This window comes from Hyla sarda, chromosome 1, assembly GCF_029499605.1.
Source record: "Hyla sarda isolate aHylSar1 chromosome 1, aHylSar1.hap1, whole genome shotgun sequence".
NCBI classification, from domain to species: domain Eukaryota; kingdom Metazoa; phylum Chordata; class Amphibia; order Anura; family Hylidae; genus Hyla; species Hyla sarda.
The window spans coordinates 410,784,279-410,802,580 of NC_079189.1; the positions used below are offsets into that span (position 1 = coordinate 410,784,279).

At 46.1% G+C, this 18,302-nt stretch overlaps 1 pseudogene; it reads left to right on the forward strand.

The window, feature by feature from the left end:
• The first annotated feature begins 12,043 nt into the window (after nucleotides 1–12,043).
• Nucleotides 12,044–12,218, forward strand: LOC130344519 (U2 spliceosomal RNA; annotated as a pseudogene).
• The last annotated feature ends 6,084 nt before the right edge of the window (nucleotides 12,219–18,302 follow it).

The window sequence follows — 18,302 nt, forward strand, 5'->3', positions numbered from 1 at the left end:
CTTTCCCATCCTCCTATCTCGACCACCTATCCCGTTCTCCTATCCCGACCTCCTTTCCCGTCCTCCTATCCCGTCCTCATATCTCGACCTCCTATCCCGACCTCCTATGCCTTCCTCCTATCCCGTCCTCCAATCTCGACCTCCTTATCTCATCCTCCTATCCTGTACTCATATCTCGACCTCCTATCCCGACCTCCTATTCCTTCCTTCTATCCTGTCCTCCTTTCCCATCCTCCTATCTCGACCACCTATCCCGTCCTCCTATCCCATCCTCCTATTTTGACCTCCTATCTTGACCTCCTGTCCCGAACTCCTATCCCGTCCTCATATCTCAACCTCCTATCTCGACCTCCTAGCTCAACCTCCTATCCCGACCTCCTATCCTGTCCTCCTATCCCTTCCTCCTATCCAGTCCTCCTATCGCATCCTCCAATCCTGTCCTCCTATCTCGACCTCCTATCTTGACCTCCCATCTCGACCTTCTATCTCAACCTCCCATCTCGACTTCCTATCCTGTCCTCCTATCTCGACCTCCTATCCCTTCCTCCTATCCCGACCTGCTATCTCGACCTCCTATCTCGACCTCCTATCCTGACCTCCTATACCTTCCTCCTATCCTGTCCTCCTATCCCATCCTCCCATCCCGACCTCCTATCTCGAACTCCTATCCAGACCTCCTATCCCATCCTCATATCTCGACCTCCTATCTCAACCTCCTATCCAGACCTCCTATCCCTTCCTCCTATCTCGACCTCCTATCCCATCCTCCTATCTTTACCTCCTATCTCGTCCTCCTATCACGACTTCCTATCCTGTTCTCCTTTCCTGTCCTCATATCTCGACCTCCTATCTCGACCCCTTATCTCGACCTCCCATTCCGACCTCCTATCCCGACCTCCTTTCCTGACCTCCTATCCCGTCCTCCTATCTCGACCTCCTATCCCGTCCTCTTATCCCGACCTCCTATCTCGGCCTCCTATCTCGACCTCCTATCCCTTCCTCCTATCCCATCCTCCTATCTCGACCTCCTTATCTCGTCCTCCTATCCCGTCCTCCTATCCCGTCCTCCTATCTTGTCCTCCTGTCCTGAACTCCTATCCCGTCCTCCTTTCCCGTCCTCATATCTCAACCTTCTATCTCCACCTCCTATCCCGACCTCCTATCCTGTCCTCCTATCCTGTCCTCCTATCTCTACCTCCTATCTCATCCTCCTATCTCGACCTCCTATCTCGACCTCCCATCTCGACCTCCTATCCCGTCCTTCTATATCTACCTCCTATCCCGTCCTCCTATCCTGACCTCCTATCTCGACCTCTTTTCTCGACCTCCTATCCCGACCTCCTATCCCTTCCTCCTATCCCATCCTCCCATCCCGACCTCCTATCCCGTTCTCCTATCCCGTCCTTCTATCCTGTCCTATCTCGACCTCCTATCCCGACCTTCTATCTCGACCTCCTATCCCGACCTCCTATCCCTTCCTCCTATCCTGTCCTCCTTTCCCATCCTCCTATCTCGACCACCTATCCCGTTCTCCTATCCCGACCTCCTATCCCGACCTCCTATCCCGTCCTCCTATCCCGTCCTCATATCTCGACCTCCTATCTCGACCTCCCATCTCGACCTCCTATCCTGTCCTCCTATCTCTACCTCCTATCCTGTCCTCCTATCCTGACCTCCTATCTCGACCTCTTTTCTCGACCTCCTATCCCGACCTCCTATCCCATCCTCCCATCCCGACCTCCTATCCCGTCCTCCTATCATGTCCTATCTCGACCTCCTATCCCGACCTCCTATCTCGACCTCATATCTTGACCTCCTATCCCTTCCTCCTATCCTGTCCTCCTTTCCCATCCTCCTATCTCGACCACCTATCCCGTTCTCCTATCCCGACCTCCTTTCCCGTCCTCCTATCCCGTCCTCATATCTCGACCTCCTATCCCGACCTCCTATGCCTTCCTCCTATCCCGTCCTCCAATCTCGACCTCCTATCTCGACCTCCTATCCTGACCTCCTATACCTTCCTCCTATCTTGTCCTCCTATCCCATCCTCCCATCCCGACCTCCTATCTCGACCTCCTATCCAGACCTCCTATCCCATCCTCATATCTCGACCTCCTATCTCAACCTCCTATCCAGACCTCCTATCCCTTCCTCCTATCTCGACCTCCTATCTCGACCTCCTACCCCGACCTCCTATCCCATCCTCCTATCTTTACCTCCTATCTCGTCCTCCTATCACGACTTCCTATCCTGTTCTCCTTTCCTGTCCTCATATCTCGACCTCCTATCTCGACCCCTTATCTCGACCTCCCATTCCGACCTCCTATCCCGACCTCCTTTCCTGACCTCCTATCCCGTCCTCCTATCTTGACCTCCTATCCCGTCCTCTTATCCCGACCTCCTATCTCGGCCTCCTATCTCGACCTCCTATCCCTTCCTCCTATCCTGGCCTCCTATCCCATCCTCCCATCCCGACCTCTTATCCCGTTCTCCTATCCCGACCTCCTATCCCGTCCTCCTATCCTGTCCTCATATCTCGACCTCCTTATCTCGTCCTCCTATCCCGACCTCCTATCCCGTCCTCCTATCCCATAGTCCTATCTTGACCTCATATCTCAACCACTTATCCCGAACTCCTATCCCGTCCTCCTTTCCCGTCCTCATATCTCAACCTCCTATCTTGACCTCCTATCTCAACCTCCTATCCCGTCCTCCTATCACATCCTCCTATTCTGTCCTCCTATCTTGACCTCCTATCCCAAACTCCTATCCTGTCCTCATATCCTGTCCTCATATCTCGACCTCCTATCTCGACCTCCTATCCCGAACTCGTATCCCTTCCTCCTATCCCGTTCTTATATCCTTTCCTCATATCTCGACCTCTATCTCGACCTCCTATCCCGTCCTCCTATCTCATCCTCCTATCCCTACCTCCTATCCTGTCCTCCTTTCCTGTCCTCATATCTAGAGCTCCTATCTCGATCTCCTATTTCGACCTCCTATCACAATATTCTATCCCGACCTCCCATCCGGACCTCCTATCCTGACCTCCTATCCCGTCCTCCTATCTCAACCTCCTATCCCGTCCTCCTATCCCAACCTCCTATCTCGACCTCCTATCTTGACCTTCTGTCTCGATCTCCTATCCCGACCTCCTTTCCCGTCCTGATATCTCAACCTTCTATCTCGACCTTATATGTCAACCTCCTATCCCGTCCTCCTATCTCGACTTCCTAACTCGTCCTCCTATGGCTGGGTTCACACCACGTTTTTCAAATATGGTAACCGTACACGGTTTTCCGCAAAAAAACGTATACGACCGTATACGAAACCGTATGCATAGAGAATGCATTGTAAACCGTATTCCAAATGTTGTGTACGGTTGCATCCGTTTTGCCTCAGATACGGTTTTGCCGATTTTTCAACCGTAGGCAAAAACGCTGTCGACCACGTTTTTGCCTCCGGTTGGAAAACCGTATGCGAACCGTATGCGGTTCTTTTAACATTGTTGTCTATGAGAACCGTACACAGAATTTCAGAATACGGTTGTATACGGTTTTTCTAATCCGTTTTTGGAGTTGACACATGCGCAGATTGGAATTTCAATAGAACAATAGTAACTTTATTAAATTGCTGGAAAACTGATTCCAACAAAATAGCAAAACCGCACGCAAAAACTGATGCAAACGGATAGAACCGTACGGGGAAAAACCGTATACGTTTTAATTTGGAGTCATACGGTTGTATAAGGTTGCATACGGTTTTTGCCATACGTTTTTTAGCGGAAAACCATATACGGTAACCGTATTTGAAAAACGTGGTGTGAACCCAGCCTATCTCGACCTCCTATCCCAAACTCCTATCCCGTTCTCATATCCTCTCCTCCTATCCTCATATCTAGAGCTCCTATCTCGACCTCCTATCTCGATCTCCTATCTCGACCTCATATCTCGACCTGTAATATGTGTACCAGGTATAGAAATATCTCCAACCATATGGAAGTTATGTGGGAACATACATTTCCAATTGATTTGCATGGGACATACACACACACACACGTACATATACACACACATACACATATACACACACATACACACACATATACACACACACACATTGGCCCTCATTTACTAAAGGAGAACCGATGGTTTTTCTTGGTTATTGCGGCCAAAATCTGGTCGCATCCCGCGTGCGACCAAATCTGCTCCCAAAATTTAGGCGCACAACCTACATTTTCAAAAACACTCAGAGAGTTTAATTTAACCTCCAATATGGGCGTGGTTTACTAAAAAAATGGGTGTTAACCCGACAAAATGGAAAAATCACTCGGAGTAATTGTGAAATCACTCTGAAAAAAGTGTGATTTCTCAACTCTGAAAAACCGACAGCCCAGGGGTCGAGTGAAAATGGAAAAATGGAGTGTTTTTGAGGAAGGGACAGCTGACCATTGTGGTTTATGATTAAATTACTTGTTTTATACTTTAAAAGCATTTTTAACCCCTCAACGCTTTTATGATTAAATTATGTAATAGATTTTTTAAATTTATATATATATTTTTTTGGGTTGTTAACCCATTAACAATCATGAATGTTAAGTTACATCCTTGTGCAGAGTAACTTTACTTTATTTATTTGGTTTAATTTTTATTTTTCCAGTGCAACAGATTAGTAAATCACATGGAAAAAAAAGACGAGTACACTGAAAAAAAAAACCTAACCGATACTCCAGTCTTTGTAAATGAGGGCCATTTGTGTTGTGTAGGTTTCTTTGTGGCTTTTATTTCCCACAATTTATTTTCTAAGTATTTACTAAGGTTTCCCTACATTTTCCACTTTTCCCTACATTTTGCTTTTTTTACACCTGCTCTGTTCTGTAGGGTTTTCCTCAGCTGAAATTCACCACATTTTATGTGGAAACCTTAGTAAATATGTAGTTTATTTTGTGAAAATGTGGGGAACACGCCCCTTTTTGGAGACCACGCCTCTTTTTACCAGCAACCACGCCCCTTTTTCTGGTTTTCTTCGCAAAATAGAGAGTTAGTCTGGGGTTTTCAATTCTGGCGCAAATTCTGACGCAGACAGAATTGGTGCAATACGAAAGGATCTGGCGCACAACCCGACAAAACATGGGGTTTCCAATAGTAAATGAAGGCTATTAAGTTTTATATAAATAGAAACTTTCAACTCCTTTTTCACCCCCTTAAGGGTGTAATTATGAAAAATCCTTTCTTATTCCTTGTCTATGTCTTAAAAACAACATCAGTGAAAAAATTCAGCTTTCTAGGTCCAAGGGTTTAGGTTGGACGTTGATGAGTCAGTCCTTCTCTTTATATATATATATATATATATATATATATATATATATATCTCCAGCACCACTGATGTTGGCACAGATGGAGGGCTGACATTTGATTTTCCAGGCTTTATCTGCACTGGCAGCAGAATTTCCACTGGAGGAAATATGGCACAGACCCAATTGACTTCAATAGGGTCTGTAGCGGATTTTCCTCTGTGAAAATTCTGCTGTCAAAAAGTCTGCTGCGGACAGCCCGCCCTAATTCATACTCATAGCGGGAACCACACTGCAAGTTTGCTAGCAAATCCGCCCATGTGAACAAGCTCTAAGGGTCAATTCACACGTGCATATTTTCTGCTGTAGATTTGCTGTAGCAGATATTGCTACCAAAGTCAATGACCAGCAAAATCTGCTGCAGCAAATCTGCAGCAAAAATAGGGACCCCTAAGGGTCCGTTCACACAAGGGGATTTTGTGCATATTTCAGGCAGCTTATTTTCTGCAGAAAATCTGCAGGGGATTTTGCTACCATTGACTTTGATGGGTCTGCAAAAAATTTGCAAATCTGACACTTTTGCAGGTTTTCTGCAGATCTATTGAAGTCAATAGTAGCAAAATCCGTGGTGGATTTATTGCAGCAAATTCAGCTTGTGTTTACAGACCGTAAGGGCTCGTTCACATGGGCGGTATTTATTGCGAGTTAGCAAAGTGTGTCCTGCTGCGAGTTTGAATGGGGGCGGGGTCTCTATTGCAGATTTCCGGCAGCAGAATTTCCACTGCGGAAAATCAGCCGCAGACCCCATTGAAGGCCTGCATCCCTCACCCTACCAATAATTGTAATGATACTTCAAATAGCACCCCCAGCAGACTGCAGTGCACAGGGGGACAAGCCAGCTACAGTCCCCTCCAATATACAGTCCCATGTAAATATCACTTCCCTACCTTAAACCTAACACATTCCTATGTAAATAACACAACCCCCCTCTCCTACATACAGTCCTATGTAAATAACACTTCTCCCCTCTCCTACATACAGTCCTATATAAATAACGCAACTCCCCTCTCCTACATACAGCCCCATGTAAATACCACTACTCCACTCTCCTACATATAGTCCCATGTAAATAACACCACCCCCTTCTCTTCAACATACAGTCCCATGTAAATTAGACTACTCCCCTCTCTCTGACAAACAGTCCCATGTAAATAATATCACTGCCCCCTAACACACTTACCACTTGCTTCCTGTACGCTGTAATACTATATAATAGTGCATCCCAGGAGGCCCCACCCCTTCCTGATAAAGGCCCCGCCCCTATCATGATGCAATTCCAGGAGCTACGGACCTAATGGTGGTGAGTGATCTTCCTCCTAAACTGCTCCATATAACGACTGCGCCACAAGAGAAGCCACAGTCCAGTCCAGCAGCCAAAAGATTCGGGCACAGGGTTGGTCCTGCAGGTGGACTGCTAAAAGGGAACGGCGTTCCTACGGTGAAAAAAGTGCAGGGACGCCGTTCCTACGAGTTCCTGCAGGACTCGAGCCCTGGCTTTCTTTCTGTGACACCCCTCATGTCCATAGAAAGCAACGGGCACTTTGTATGCCTGTGTCCTACAGAAGGTGCCGGTCACTGACAGAATGCAATGGGATGCCTGCTAGGGTTGCCACCTTTCTTGCAAAAAAAAATACTGGCCGTGCTAATTTGCATAATTATTTTATGTATGCGTGACATCACAGGAAGTGATAGAATATATACAATTCATATGCAGGGGATTGAAATGGCACAGGGACCCTGCCTGTTTGGCAGCTCGGGCCATGGCCGCCAGGGCTGGTGCAAGGATTTTTGTTATCCTAGGCAAAACCTCATTGTCTCTGGCCCTTTTCCCCAGCCCTTTGGTCTCACCCTTATTTGCACCGCCCCCCTTTTTAATGACTATGTTCACGCGTTAGGTTTTCTATGCAGAATTGCACAGGGATATACAGCACGTAAATTCTGCTGCAGCAGAGTCCCATTAATTTCATATGATTCTGGTGCACTGTGCACACAGCAGAATTTCCACACAGGAAATATCTGGCACAGAAATTCAAATTCTGGCATCCGCAGAAAGAATAGACAGACGTCTGTTCTTTTTGCGTATTCTGCTCAGAAATACATTGCCGCCTATGAGCAATCTTAGTGCCAGCAAATTCTGACACTGCTCCACTATCTTCAGGTTATCCGCTCATACATTTTCTGTGTGGACATTCGGCCATGTGAACATAGCCTTACAATAAAAATTGAGTAGGTGGACCCTGTAACAGTATGTCCTGATGTGATTGGATGTATATTTACACCCTGTACATGATGTGAACAATGGATCGGTGCTCGCATCATGTATGGCAGGTCCTGGCAGCCAGGGACCTGCCAGTAGTGGCAATCATCAACGATCGCTCTAATGTTTGTCATTAACCCCTCAGATGCCGTGATCAAAGTAGATTATGGCAAGTGCGGCAATGCAGGCATTATATTCGAGGAACAAATAACCTGTGGCCATCTGGTGATCATTAAAATGGTGGATGGAGGTCTTCTCACCTGCCTCCTCCACTCTCCTAGGGTCTCATTCATCAGAAATAGGCTCATGCATGGAACTTGCTGGGTGTCCTATGGTTGCCTTGGTAACTGTACCCCCCAGCATCAGTTGCCTCTCTCCGCACCCCATTATGCAGATCGTGCAGGAGAGCAGCTTTGGACACTTAAAAAAAAAACCTTATGTCATCTCCATATTGCTAACACTATTTTTCACACACAAATAAAATAAATGAGTCAAACAAGTTACAGAATGGTTTAAAAAGGGAACTTTATTTATTATATATAAAAATGTTTGTGTAGGGATTTTTTGTAACCTCCATCACTCACAAAGAGCGTACAGTAACTAATACTCAGGACAGGAAAAACCTCCAGAGGGGAGGAAACCTGTAGGGAATCCATGGCTACTGTATTGCCCTTCCTCTGGGCATACTAAAGGAGGTTACCTCTAGAATTTGGGCAAATGTGTCTGTGTATGTGCGTGATTCGAGGGGCTGTGCCTTCATCCAAATTCTTCTGGAATAGGTCTGGAAATCTACGTCTTCATCCAACGTCTTGCTGTAGGTCCGGAAATGCTACTCCACATCCTGGAAATAGTGCATCTAAGATAGGAAAACAAAAGATGGATTATCTACATGTTTATTATAGAAAAGCACATTGAACTGCACTAAAGACCTTTTGGTCACAACAATGTGATACTTACCAGTCACAGTAGTGTATGTGACTTTGCATTCTCGGCCCCTACAGTGTCCAGCATCAGCCCCTCACTGATGAAGAATGAGCAGGAGCAGTGTTATATCTGCTCAGTGCTGCTCTCTGGTGGACAATGGTTATGACATCACATGTGTGACACGCTCTTACCTCCTGAGAGTTCTATTTCAGTAGTGCTGCTCTCTGATTGGCTGAAAAACAAAAAAGCTTTCTAATATATTCTGTATGACTGTTATCTAAGGGATTTTGGGCAGTTTTTTTTTTAAATGGCGCTATTCCCTGTGGGTGCGTTATACTTGTTTCTCCTAACCAGACACTCAGTATTTGTAATATAATTTGGTGGCCCCAACAGCCTGGGCCCATAGGTTTCTTACACAGATCAGTGCGGCTCTGGCAGGCTCATTGAGCAGCACTGGCTGCCGGAACGTCTGACGAGATCCCTGATGTTGTGGTCTGGAGCAAAGGATGTCACTCGTCAGACATCCCGGCAGCCACTGATTTAAAATGGTTGTGGCTCCTGCTGCCAGTTCAAGATCAGACATCATGGTCCTAGATTGACATACATCACCACTGATCCCTTGTGGCTTTCCATCTGTTGCAAAACTACAACTCCCAGCACCAAAAACTGTACCCCCCTCATTTCCTTTCTCTGCCATCTTTGTGGCATTTTTACTAAATCCCCTGTGCAGAGGAAAAGTTGACCAGTGGCCCATAGCAACCAATCAGATTACTTCTTTCATTTTTAAAAAGGCCTCTGAAAACTGAAAGAAGCGATCTGATTGGTTGCTATGGAAAACTGGTCAACTTTTCCTCTGCACAGGTTTTCATACAACTCCCCCAATAAGTATTACTATTATTATTATTATTTTATAATTATTTTCCCTTGGCTTTTCTCATTACGAGTCATGTGATTCTTTCATCATGTGACAAAAGGATTTCTATTAAAAACATTGGGAAGAAAAACGCCAAAACTTCATTTAACCTGATAACGACCATGGACGAGTATAGACGTCCAGTTTGGCGGCCGTTCCCGCAAATGGACGTCTATACTCGTCCATTATTCTCATGGGTGCTGCCAGGTGCACCCACGAGATCGCGGCAGGGACTCGGCTGTATCACACTGCCGGGACCCTGCTGCACTGCCGGGACCGAAGTAAACTTCAGTCCTGGCAGTTTTAACCCTTACAGCCGCGGTCGGAAGTGATCACGGCTGTAAGTGTTATGACAGAGGGAGGGGGCTCCCTCTGTCTCCTCTGCAGCACCCCGCATCGCGATCACGGGGTGCTGTGTGTACTACGCGGCTGGCCGAGGCCTGCCGCACTGCCGGGACTGAAGTTCACCCGACAGTTTAACCCTTACAGCCGCGGTCAGAAGTGACCGCACGCTGTGAGGAGTTCTGACAGAGGGAGGGGGCTCCCTCTGTCTCTACTGCAGCACCCCGGTGCTGCTACATACCTGGGCAGCGGGGGGTCCTACAAAGACCCCCAGGTCTGCCCTGGGTATTGCCAGAGGCACGTCCTGATATGCGCCCTGCTAGTGAAAACTGGCAGGCAGCATATAACTGCAATGCTTTGGAATACTAAGTATTCCACAGCATTAAAAAGTGTAAAAAAATAAATAAATAATAAAATAAAAGTTTAATAATAAATACAAATTTAATAAAAGTGTAAACAAAAAAAGTGTAAAAAAAATTTAAAAAATGTAAAAAAAAATAATAAAAACACATTTATTAAATGAATCTAATAAAAGAAAAATGCATAATGTGTAGGATCGCATTGGCCGACATCCGCAGCATGTGAACTTATGGAACAGTCTACCTCAGGAACTGGTCACAGCAGGAAAAATTAACAGCTTTAAAACAGGATTAGATACATTCCTGGAACAAAATAACATTAATGCTTATGAAGAAATATAAAATCCCATCCCATCCCCAATATTGCGCCACATCCCTACCCTTCAATTCCCTGGTTGAACTTGATGGATGTATGTCTTTTTTCAACCGTACTAACTATGTAACTATGTGATCCTACACATTATGCAGCAGTCACGGTAATTAGCTCCCTGCTGCGGCTGGGTAGCTTTGTGTGTCCACTCATAGCGGCGGATTTCCCACCAGCAGTCATGAGCGGACACACTGAGCTACCCAGCCGCAGCAGTGATGGATATATTCGCCATGAGCGGGTGCTTATTCCCACAACATGGCGGAAATATCCATCAGGAGCCTTAACTGTCACAGACAGACGCGTTATACTGCTAGCCGACCAAGGACGAATCAGAGAGGTCCAGCCAATAACTTGTAGGGGTGCGGTATATAAATGGGGTCACTTGTGGGGGTGGGGGTACTGTTCTGCTCTGAAAGCCAAATGGCGCTCCTCTCCTTCTGAGTCCTACCACGCGGCCAAGGAACCATATATGGCCTAAGCGGGGGTATTTCCGAACATGGGACAAGCAGCTAAATAAAATATAGGGTGCATTTCTTTCAATATCAGAAGTGATGTACAAAAAATATGTCCCACAAATGATGCATTTGTGAAAAAAAGCTAGTTTTGATTTTTTAACACTGACTTTGTAATAATTCCTGCCAAAAAACTATGGTATTAAAATACTCACTGTACCCCCTAGCGAATACCTTGAGGGGTCTAGTTTTAAAAATGGTGTCATTCGGGGGGGGGGGGGGGGTTCCCATGTTCTACTACTTCTCAGTTGCTGCAATCCTTGCTTAGCACATAAAAATAAGATGTACTTTTCAAATTTTCAAAATGTCAAGTAAATTTGTTAGGCCTCTGATACATCTAAAATGTGAATAATAATTTTAAAAAAAGTTGAGAAAATAAAGTAGACATGTGAAATTATAATTTTTGATAAAAAAAATAAACATTATGTATAAATATATGCAACCTATTAACGTCAAAATAACAAAAAAATCGTCTTTTTTCAAAAATGTCACGGTTTCTTGCATTGCAAATAAAAAAATACAAATGATATCGATTAACTTTTACTATTTTCATGTAGTACAACTTGTGACAAAAAAAACAATGTCAGAATTGTTTTCATTGGCAAACCATTACCAGAGTTATTCTCAAATAAAGACATACATCCCAAATTTGAAAAAAACAGGCCTGGTCTTTGAGGGGCGTACAGGCTTAATTAGCGTGGTCCTTAAGGGGTTAACAAAAAAACTAAAAAAAACATGCTCTCGGCATCCCACAGATTTGATAAGGCCATAAGAGGATGAAGAAAACCCCATTAGTGTCTGGCATTTCATATTATCCTATTGATTCCAACATAACATGTGCCCACAGAGAGCATGGTGTTTTTTTCTGTCAAACACGCCAAGTGTAATCCCAGCCGAAATTAGTGTTTTCACAATAAATTGGAACAGGCTGCAGGCTTTGCTATATATTTGCATAGTTGCGGCATACAGCACGTGTCGCATTTATGTGGCTGCGTTCTGATGGCATATATGGCTCTTGGCCTTTTGGCTAAGATCAAGTGTAGTATCTGTTCTTATCAGTGGTCTAGTCTCTGCCATTGATGTAGGATGGATGCTGCATGGAGGGGGCAGGTGCCTCGGGGCATTCCGGGGCTGGTTCTGAGGAATCAGCTCGACGGCTGCTCTGATGTGACCTGTTCGCTCCAGGTCTCACCATGAGGCTGAGGGGGTTGAAGGCTGAGGTACTTCTGTGCCTCAGGGAGTGGTGACCCTGAGGTGCCAAAACTTACTGGGTGTAATAGCTTATTGAGTGGAAGCTCTGCACCATACACCCTTCACCTTTGGCATTCACCCCTTTGATTCCCGGCCTTCTAGCTAGGATTGGGGAAATTTTTGATAGATTCGGCCGGATGTCCGGGCCGTACTTCACGGAGCACATTCACTTAATTGTTTATGTCTGTTTTTCACTGTGCTACTTGGACATGTTTTTGTTTGTCACAGGATTTGTCAGGATGCAGTAAGCCCTTCTTGGTGTCCTTCCTGGCGGTCCAAGGGAGGTGTGTGTGGCCATCAGATTCCGCACCTCCTGGCAAACCTTGGACATCCCTGCATAGGCAGGATGCTATAATATATGGCACTGCGGGTGGTTTCTTGGGCTAACGCTTAGGATGACGCCGGGAGCACTTGTGGTCCCCTAGTAGCTTCGAAGAAAAGGGACATTGAGCCTGGACCCTTGCAGGTGCCTTCTGGCCCAGAGGTGAAGGGCGGTTTCGTTGGGGGGGCCTCTCTCATTTCAGCAAAGTGCTTTGCGATGGACCGCATCCTTGTGCACATTTTTTTGAGTTTGACACGTTTGCACTTTTTCTTGCACTTGGGTGATAGAAAGCACGATCCTCGGCTATTCAATAACTAGGTGTGGTTTTCTAGGTGCACAGGTTACACACTGATTTATAACATTAAACTTTTGCAAAAGTTGCTCAGTTTTGCACAACAATCACTCTGGCTGGGACTAGGCTTATTGAGATGGGCACAGTGGGGGATCGGAGGGGGAAGGGGGATTGAAATGGCACAGGGACCCTGCCTGTTCAGCATATCGGGCCACTGCCACCAGGGCTGCTGCAAGGATTTTTGCCACCCTGGGCAAAACCTTATTTTGCCGCCCCTTTGTCTCTGGCCATTTGACCTTCCCTTTGGTCTTACCCCTTCTTTGCACTGCCCACCTTTTTAAGAGTCTTATTAATTTCAATGGGATTCTGGCACACTGTGCACACAGCAGAATACCCGCAAAGGAAATATCTGGCACAGATAGTCAAATTCTAGCATCCACAGAAAGAATTGGCATGTCTGTTTCTTTCTGCATATTCTGCTCAGAAATGCATTGCCATCTTTGAGTCAGTGAATTTCCGAGCGTAAATTGCAAGTACTATAACATCCAGTGTGGTTTAAAATTGCCAACTTCTGACACCTATAACATTTTTATTTTTCTGCATACGGGGCAGTATGAGGTTTTTTGTGCCATTGTCTGTAGTTTTTATTGGTACAATTTCTGGTTTGATGGGCCTTTTTGAACGCTTTTTATTAATATTTTTTATGGTATATGAAGTGACCAAAAATGCACAATTTTGGACATTGGTATTTTTTTTAGGTGTACGCTATCCACCGTGTGGTTTAGCTAAACTTATATTTTAATAGTTCGGACATTTACGCATGTGGCAATACCACATATGATTATTTTTATTCTTTATTACATTATTTTATTTAAAAAATGGGGAAAGGTGGGTGATTTCTTTTTTTTTTTTTAAGTAAAATTTTTTATTTTCATCAAAGAAGTTGTCATATAAGTATATAAACAGGTGAACAGATGGTAACATATGAAACACATACATTGCAAGCGACTTATGACTTCGTATGGGGTCAGGAGATCAGAAGCTTAAGTCGTGTAGCAAGAAGGATAGGCATGGGTGGAACCACAAAGTAACAAGAGTAACATCAACCTATCAGTTGCATCATAAAGGCTATGACAAATCAGGAGGGGGGGGGAGAGGACATGGAGGAAAAGAAGACAGGGAAGGGTGGAGGGAAGGGAAGAGAGGCAGGATGGTGTGGGAGGCGGAAGGAGAGAGAAAGGAGAAGTGCAGGCAAGAAGAGAGAAAATGAGGAGGTGAAGCTTTCAGCGTGTCACACAGGTAGGGTCCCCCCGGCATGGCGGGCTGACATCTTGAGGTTGGATACCCTTCTGTAACGTCCATCAGCTCATAGAGTCTGGGGACCCCAAATGGAGGTATCTGTAACCTTCAGCCGATAAAAAGTCAATCCACGGACTCCATATAAGGTGATGTTAGTCCGCTTGTTTTCTAGAGTAAGCCAACAACTCTTCCATCCTATGAAGGTAGGAGAGCTCCTGGAACCAAGAGGAGAGCCTGGGGGGGGGGGGGGTCGTTGTTTTCCACAGTCTGGGTATTACCGTTCTCTCGGCTACGATCATATAGCCAGCAAGACGGGTAAACCACTTAGATTGTGAGGACGGGAAGACGGATAGCAGCAGGGGGCTGGGCGTCATGGGGAGGTGTATGGAAGTCAGTTTGTGGGTAATGTCTAGAACATGGGACCAAAAGGGGGTGAGACTAGGGCACGTCAGCCATACATGAGACATAGTACCACCTGAGGCACCACATCGCCAGCATGTGTCAGGCACTCCCGGATAGAACTTTACTAATAGGTAGGAAACCCTGTACCATCTTGTTAATATCTTGTAGTTTGCTTCCTGGGCTTTGCAGGAAATTGACAGTTTGTGACAGGAACGCAAAGCTTTCCCCCACTCCTCGTCCGTAAATTCTGTGCCGAGTTCTCTCTCCCAACCACATCTGTAAGGAAGTGGTTTCATCTTGAGAGAGTCAAGAAGAGCATATACCGAGCTGGTCGGACGAAATGTCTGAGAGGGTGCAACACACAGCTTTTCGAATGAGGAAAGGGGGCGATGTAGGTTTAACTTATCTTTGGATCTTGAGTAAAAGTGTTGCAGTTGCGTGTATGGAAAGACCTGTGTGAATGGGGCGGGAGTTTCCCTATAGAGGTCACTTAATGGTTTCAGGGAGGTAGGTGTGAGTAGATTTGAGAAGGTGGGAAAATCAGTTTTTGAAAGTCCCAGGAACTGTGATGTGGAAAAAGCAGGGGAGAATGCGGTGTTGCCAAAGATTGGCATTAGGGGGCAATCCGAAGTGGTTAGCGCCACAGAGGGAAGATAGGTGCATCAGACGTGATCTATCGTAGCAGTCACTGGGGGCATGTTCGTAGAAGAGCGAGAGGTGGGTACTTTGTCTGGGAGCCATAGGAGAGTTTTGGGATCTAGGGGGAAAGCGTCCTGCTGCAGCCCTACCCACAGCTTGGCAGAGGCAGGAGAGTAGCAGTCAAGGGCCCTGGTCAGGACCGCAGCTAGATGGTAGAAGAGGCAATCTGGGAGGCCCAGACCACCGTCGGGTTTACGTCTTGTCAGGATCTCGTGTGCCAACCATGGGCGTTTGTGTGCCCAAACAAAGCCAATGAGGAGCGCAGAGACTTCCCTGAAAAAGGATCGGGAGAGGATGGCGGGTATGGTGGAGAATAGGTAGAGAAGACAAGGTAATACGTTCATCTTCAAGATATTAATCCGCCCTATCCAGGAGAAGTCCCTACGCTCCCACCTGGCCAAATCGGATCTTAACATATTCAACATGGGGGGGAAGTTTAGGGTGAAAGTGTCAGACAATAGGGTAGGGACTTGGATTCCGAGGTATGTGAGTGCTCTGTCGCGCCACTTAAAGGGAAAGGGGGTGCGTAGATGATGAACAGTTTGGGAGGGGAGGGTAATGTTAAGGGCCTCGCTTTTCGTTGTGTTTATTTTATAATTTCTATGCTGGGAAAAAGTTTGTATGGTAGACAATAGGGAGGGGAGGGAGGTAAGAGGAGCTGAGAGGGAAAGAAGGAGGTCATCCGCATAAGCATGGCTATAGAGGAGTGGTGACAGGGGACAGCCTTGTCTCGTGCCATTGCGAATGTCAAACGGGAGGGATAGTTGACCATTTATACGTATCTGAGCTTGAGGACTGGAGTAGAGTGCGATTATGCGAGCCCTCATCAGGGTGCCCAGACCAATCTGGGAGAGGGTCGCCTCTAGGAAGCCCCAGTTCACGCGATCGAATGCCTTCTCGGCGTCGAGAGATAGCAAAAAGAGGGGGCGATTGTGTTTTTGAGCATAATGGATAGTGGAGAAGGCACGGAGGGTGTTATCCCTGGCCTCTCTCCCACGTATGAATCCAACCTGATCTGGGTGGACTAAGGCTTCCAGATGAGTGGCCAGCCTATTCGCCAATAGTATGCCAAATAGTTTGGTATCAGTATTGAGGAGTGAAATGGGCCTATAATTTTGACACTGAGTGGAGTCCTTACCGTCTTTTGGGATCACCGTGATGAAGGCCCGCAAAAAGGAGTGGAGGACAGTGGGAGCCTCCAAGATAGAGTTGAAGGCAGACAAAAGGGGAATAGAGAGTTCTTCCCGGAGGCATTTATAAAATTTGCCTTAGTAGCCGTCCGGTCCGAGGCTTTTCCCAGCAGGGAGAGCTGATGTGGCTGAGTTCAGTTCCTCAGAGGAGAACGGAGATTCCAGTGAGGAAATGGTATCCTCATAGAGGGTAGGGAGGGCAGTAGCTTTAATATAGTGACGTAGCAAGGGGGAGCAGGAGGAGGAAGGCGTAGGGAGATTGTATAGAGCCGAATAGTATTGTCTATAGGCTGAGAGGGTGTCATGTGTCAGATGGGAAATGGCACCTGAGGGGGGTTGAATGGATGGAACAAAAAGTGAGGAGCGTTTTTCTCTCAGGGCTCTCGCAAGCATTTTGCCCGATTTGTTGCCCCACTCGTAAAATTGACGGCCGGTTAGCTGCTCATAGTATTTAACTCCACAAAGAAAAGGAAAGAAAGGGGAGCGCTCACCGTTCCAGGGCAGACAGGTCACTTCAATAGGGTTATCTCTGGACCGGGCGTGGATCCATGCAGGGAGGCGGCAGGTGATAATCGGGGGAGCTCAGGCGTTAGACCTGACAAAGCGCCTGGAGGCGTGTAACGGTCCGTCGCCCGACGCCTGAGCTCCCCCGATTTTCACCTGCCGCCTACCTGCATGGATCCACGCCCGGTCCAGAGATAACCCTATTGAAGTGACCTGTCTGCCCTGGAACGGTGAGCGCTCCCCTTTCTTTCCTTTTCTTTGTGGAGTTATATGCATAGTCTAGTTTCTTAGCGTGTAGCGCTCACCTGATATCCACTAGATACACCTGAGTAAGTCTTTCATGAGGTATATGCATGGCAAATATACTACACGGTGGTGCTGGTGTTCTTTGTTTTCTTTGTGATAAGAGCTTATATTATTTATATTTCAAATTCAGTAATGTCAACAGTTTCTGTCTAACTTTTATGATCTCTCTGAGGGTCCGTTCTTGCAGGGTCTGTTTGTATTGGGATTCCAGGACACTAAGTTCAGACAGTAGGGAGGACAGTTTGGCTGAGTTTTCCCTCTTCAGCCGGGCCCCATGCCTCACCAGCACGCCCCTGAGAACACATTTTAGAGCCTCCCATTTAGTGAGGGGGGGTGTGTGATCATGTGCATGGTCGGATTGAAAATTGGCGACCGTGACCTTAAAGGGGTTATCCAGGAAAAAACTTTTTTTTATATATATCAACTGGCTCCAGAAAGTTAAACAGATTTGTAAATTACTTATATTAAAAATTCTTAATCCTTTCAGTACTTATGAGCTGCTGAAGTTGAGTTGTTATTTTCTGTCTAAGTGCTCTCTGATGACACGTGCCTCAGGAAACGCCCAGTTTAGAAGCAAATCACCATAGCAAACCTCTCCTACTCTGTGCAGTTCCCGAGACAAGCAGAGATTTCAGCAGAGAGCACTGTTGCCAGACAGAAAACAACAACTCAACTTCAGCAGCTGATAATTATTGAAAGGATTAAGATTTTTTAATAGAAGTAATTTACAAATCTGTTTAACTTTCTGGAGCCAGTTGATATAAATTTTTTTTTCCTGGAATACCCCTTTAAATTCTTGGAGACACAGAGAGTCCAAGAGAAGAGATTCATTAAGGCACCAAGAGGCATGGGGCCCTGCAAAGGATGGGAGAGTGAAGGAGAAGTGGGGGCGTGGTCAGAGAATGTAATGTTATCGTTAGAAGCCAAGGTGATGGAGGGGAGGAGATGATGGGGGAAGAATGTGTAGTCAATGCGGCTATAGACCTGTCTAGGGTGTGAGAAGAATG